Source organism: Theropithecus gelada, chromosome 4, assembly GCF_003255815.1.
Source record: "Theropithecus gelada isolate Dixy chromosome 4, Tgel_1.0, whole genome shotgun sequence".
Lineage (NCBI taxonomy): Eukaryota > Metazoa > Chordata > Mammalia > Primates > Cercopithecidae > Theropithecus > Theropithecus gelada.
Window position 1 is genome coordinate 117,774,327 of NC_037671.1, and position 5,857 is coordinate 117,780,183.

Genomic DNA, 5,857 nt, shown 5'->3' on the forward strand with positions numbered 1-5,857 from the left:
CCTAGTTTAATAGGCAGACAAGATAGAAAACCTAACTTAGAAGAATGCACTTGGAACAATAACTGAGTCCTGGCCAATCCCAGTGGCTGTACTTCGACCATTTATACACTGCTGAGTGTTCAAGCTGTGTTCAAATAAGGCAAATGCCAACTTGGAACCAACCCAGCCAGTCTGTACCTCGCTTCCAATTTCTGTACATTATTCCCCCCTTTTGTCTATAAATCTTCTTCCACTACATGACTGTGCTCGAGTCTCTGTGAATTTGCTGTAATTCTGGGGGCTGCTCAATTTGAGAATCGTTCATTGCTCAATTAAACTCCTTTAAATTTAATTTGGCTAAAGCTTTTCTTTTATCAACACAGACTATGCTGTTACCAAGGATTTAGTAAATTTTCTGGAATAAATGTTTCTTCGTTTTGCTGTATGCCCTCAGAACAATGTGCAGAAACTTAAAAAAACTATTTTCTTTAACTTCATTTTTAGTAAAACGATTGTTTTGCTTAGTAGGCTGCTGTGCTTCTCACTTCTTTCTGGAAATCTGTTAGCAATCGTTGTCAATTGATTCTTGACAAAGATACCGAGGGAATTAAATGGGGGAAAGGATAATTGTTTCAACAATTGGTGCTGGAACAATTGGATATTTATATGCTAAAAAGTTTCTCTTGCTTCTTACCTCACTCCATAAAGAAAAATTGATTCAAAATAGATGAAGACCTTAAGGTAAGAGTCAACAGCATAAAACTTCTAGAAAACATAAGAGAAAATTCAAGCAGTCACAAGTTAGATAAAGTTTTCATAATTAGACTTTCTGGAATACCCAGAGGAGGGTCCATATGGCATTGTTCTGGATTCCATTGTAACTTAAAGGGAAACTTTCACAATGTCTGAAGCCCTTGATATCCTGCAAATGAAAGAGGAGGATATCCTCAAGTTTCTTGCAGCATGGACCCAATTAGGTGTCATCAACCTTGACTTCCAAATGGAACAGTACACCTATAAAAGGAAAAGTGACAGCATCTGCTTCCTAAATCTGAAGAGGACCTGGGAGAAGCTTCTTCTGTCAGCTCACGCCATGGTTGCCCTTGAAAACCCTGCTGATGTCAGTGTTACGCCCTCCAGAATACTGGTTAGTGGGCTGTGCTGAAGTTTGCTGCTGCCACTGGAGTCACTCTTATTGCTGGCTGTTTCACTCTCGAAACTTTCACTAACCAGATCCAGGCAGCCTTCTGGGAGCCATAGCTTTTGGCAATTACTGATCCCAGGGCTGACCACCAGGCTCTCATAAAGATGCTTATGCTAACCTGCCCACCATTGCTTTGGGTCACACAGATTCTCCTCTGTGCTGCGGACATTGCTGTAATTCTGGGGTCTGCCTTGTTGTTGCCCTGCAACAACAAAGGCACTCATTCAGTGGGTCTGATGTGGTAGATGTCAGCCTGGGAAGTTCTGCACATGTGTGGCACCATCTTCTGTGAACACCCATAGGAGGTCATGCCTGATCTCTACATCTACAGAGATCCCAAAGAGATTGAAAAGAAAGAGCATGCTGCTGCTAAAAAAGCTGAAGCTAAGGAGGAATTTCAGGGTGAAGGGACTTCCCTGACTCCTGAGCGCACTGCTACTCAGCCTGAGGTTGCAGCCTGCTCTGAAGGTGTGCAGGTCACAGGTGCCCCCTGTGTCTGTTCAGCAGGTCCCTACTGAAGACTGAAGCACTCAGCCTGCCATGGAAGACTGGTCTACAGCTCCTACTGCTTGGGCCACTGAATGGGTAGGAAAAACCACTGAGTGGTCTTAAGCCATTTTCCACAGGCTCCTAAGCAAAATGGAAATAAGGTTGTTTCCAAAATTGAAATAAACATCAGTTCTTTTAAAAAAAAAGAGTTTTTAATAATTAGGACACAAAAGTACAAAGTATAAAATAAAAAAATTGGACTTCATCAAAATTAAACTCTTGGTCCTCAAAAGAAATTTAAGGAAATAAAAAGGAAAGCCACAGACTAAGAAAATACTTTCAAATATTTCAGATACAGAATTTGTATCTGAAATATATAAATAACCCACACAACTCAATAATAAGACAAACAACCCAAATAAAAATGGGCAAAAGATTTAAACAGAAACTTAATCAAAGAAGACATAGAGAAGGAAAATAAGCACATAAGATAGATGCTCAACATTGCTGTTTATAAAGGAAATGTAAATCAAAACCACAATGAGATGTCACTACACACCCATAAAATGATTCTAATTAAAAAGGCCAATCATACCTAGTGTTGGTGAGGAAGCAGAGCACTTGGAATTATCCTACACTGTGGGAACATAACCTGGAACACCACTGGAAAACTATCAGTTTTTTAAAAAACATAAAACTGGCCAGGCACGGTGGCTCATGCATGTAATCCCAGCAATTTGGGAGGTTGAGGTGGGTGGATCACCGGAGGTCGGGAATTAGAGACCAGACTGACCAACATGGTGAAACCCCGTCACTACTAAAAATTACAGGCATGGTGGCACATGCCTGTAATCCCAGCTACTAGGGAGGCTGAGATAGGAGAATCGCTTGAACCCAGGAGGGGGAGGTTGCAGTGAGCTGAGATCATGCCATTGCACTCTAGCCTGGGAAACAAGAGAAAAACACCATCAAAAAAATTAATAATAATAAACCTGTTCTTCCATGCTGCCATTTCAATCTTAGGTATTGCCTAAGAGAAATGAAAGCATGTGCCCATACAAAGGCTTGTACATAATCTTCATAGCAGCTTTACTCTTAATAGCCCATAACTGGACAGAAGCCAAACGTCCATCGACAGGTAAAGGAATAAATAACTTGTGGAGGACCAGTACAAAGATGTACCACTCAGAAACAAAAAGAAATAAACTACTGATACAGACAAATGAATGTCTTAAGTATTACACTAGGTAAAAGAAAGCAGAAACAAATGCCTATAGACTGTATAATTCCACTTACATAAAATTCTGAAAAAGGCAAAACTAGGTTGGTGCAAAAATAATTGCGGTTTCAGACCATGAATTTTAAATCATTATAGCTAGTCTCAAACACATCTTTATTAATCAAAATAGGAACAATTACAATCAATACATTTTTACCAATGATAAATAAGTTTTTTTATTCCTGTAGCATAAAAATCCTTGCTTCAGGATTTGACAGACTCTTGGAAAGCATTTTTTGCATCCTGTTGGTTGTAGAAGCATTTTCCTTGCAAAAAGTGGTCAAGATGCTTGAAGAAGTGGTAGCTGGTTGGTGAGAAGTCAGGTGAATATGGCAGATGAGGCAAAACTTTGTAGTCCAATTCATTCAACTTTTGAAGCATAGGTTGTGCAACGTGCAGTCAGGTGTTGCTGTGGAGGAGGATCAGGTCCTTTCTGTTGACCAATGTGACCTGCAGGCATTGCCCTTTTTGGTGCATCTCATCAATTTTCTGAGTATACTTCTCCAATGTAATCATTTCATTAGGATTCAGAAAGCTGTAGTGGATCAGACCAGCAGCAGACCACCAAACAGTGACCATGACCTTTTTTTGGTGCAAGCTTGGCTTTGGGAAGTGCTTTGGAGCTTCTTAGTTCATTCACTGAGCTGGTCATCACTGGTTGTCATACAAAATCCACTTTTCATTGTACATCACAATTTAATTGAGAAATGGTTCATTGTTGTGTAGAACAAAAGACAATGCTTCAAAATGACAGTTTTTAAAATTTTCTGTCAGCCCATGAGGCATCTGCTTATTAAGCTTTTTCACCTTTTCAGTTTGCTTCAAATGGTGAACGACCATAAATGGTCAACATTGAGTTCATTGGCAACTTCTCATGTAGTTGTAAGAGGATCAGCTTCAATGATTGCTTTCAACTGGTCATTGTCAACTTTCGATGGCCGGCCATTATGTTCCTCATCTTCAAGGCTCTCGTCTCCTCTACAAAACTTTTTGAATCACCATTGCACTGGAAATTCATTAGCAGTTCCTGGGCCAAAGGCGTTGTTGATGTTGTGAGTTGTCTCTGCTGCCTTATGACCCATTTTGAACTCAAATAAGACAATTTCTCGAATCTGCCATTTGTCTAACATCATTCCCATGGTCTAAAATGAATGGCAAGTAATAAGTCATTAGCAAAAAAACATAAAGTGAGAAATGCGTATTAAAAATGACGTATAACAACCACATTTATTTAAGAATGTGTGCCAATGTCAAATGACAAATTCCAATAATGCAAAAAACAAAATTAATATAATTACAGAAAGTATGTCACTGATTGCCAAAAGCGAGGTGATGGTGGAGGGAGGTGACTGTAAAGAGGTTGCAAGGGGATTTTTAGGGTCAATGGATATGTTCTATGTCAAGATTATTGTGATTGTCATACAACTGCATACATTTATAAAAACTCATCAGATTGCTCACCTAAAATTAATTGATTTCATTTTGCATGTCAATTATTTTTAATGTAGTTGAAAATAATGAATATGTTCAGTATGTCATATATATAAAATTATCTAACATCATTTCCATAGCCTAAAATAAACAGCAAGTAGTAAGTCATTAGCAAAAAAACATAAAGTAGGAAACGCATATTACCAAAATAATGTGACGTATTGTTTGTAAAGATGTGTGTGTTACAAATGTAAAATAATACATGGAAAAAATCCCCATTTTAGGACATTTTAGGGACAATATCCCTCTTGGGAGGGAGGGAAGAAGGGATGGACTTTGGGAACTTTCTTTGTATCTGTAATGCTTGTTTCTCCCTCTCTACCTTTTCTCCCTTCTTTTCTCTCTCTCTTCCTCCTTCCCTCCTTCCTTCCTTTTTCTTTCTTATTTGGATATGTTTTCCATTTTAGAACAGTTTTAGATTTATAGTAAAATTTGAGCAGATAGAACAGATAGTTCCCATATGACACCATCCCCCTCACAGGTTTCCATAGTAGTAACATCTTGCATTACTGTGGTGCATTTGTTATAATTAATGAACTGATATTGATACATTATTATTAACTAAAATCCATAGTTTACATTAAGGCATACTTTTTGTATTGTACAGCCTATGGCTTTTGACAAATAATGTCATGTGTCCACCATTACAATATCATACAGAATAGTTTCATTGACCTAAAAACCCCAGTGTTTCACCTATTTATCCCTTTCACCCTTTCTCTGAACCCATGACGACCACTAAACTTTTTACTGTCTTTATAATTTGGCCTTGTCTACATGTCATATAGTTAGACTCATACTATATGGAGCCTTCTTTCAGACTGGCTTCCCTTAGCAATATGCATTTAAGTTTCCTCCATGTCTTTTTGTGGCTTGATAGCTTGTTTCTTTTTATTATTAAATGATGTTGCTTTGTCCAGTTATACCACAGTTTGTTTATCTATTTATCTTTTGAAGAACATCTTTACTGTTTACAGTTTTTGGCAATTATTAGTAAAGCTCCTATACACATATCTGTGCAAATTTTTGTGTGGCCATAAGTTTTCAGCTAAATTGTGTAAATATCTAGAAGATTGCTGAATTGTATGGAAAGACTATGTTTGGTTTTGTAGAAACTGCCAAACTGTCATCCAAAGTGATCATGCCTTTATACAATCCCACTGGCAATGAATGAGAATTCCTGCTGCTCTACATCCTTGCCAACATTTGATGTTGTCAGTGTTTGGGATTTTAGCCATTTTAATAAGCATGTAGTAACATCTTATTTTAATTTGTAATTTTCTTATTAAAAAGTCATGTGAACATCTTTTCACATGCTTATTTTCTATCTGTATGTCTTCTTCGGTGAGGTGTCTGTTCAAATCTTTTGCTCATTTTTAAATTGGGTTATTTGTTTTCTTATTATTAAGTTTTAA

General features: G+C 37.7%; 1 pseudogene; it reads left to right on the forward strand.

The window, feature by feature from the left end:
* Positions 1-880: 880 nt before the first annotated feature.
* On the forward strand, positions 881-1,795 carry LOC112623717 (annotated as a pseudogene).
* The last annotated feature ends 4,062 nt before the right edge of the window (positions 1,796-5,857 follow it).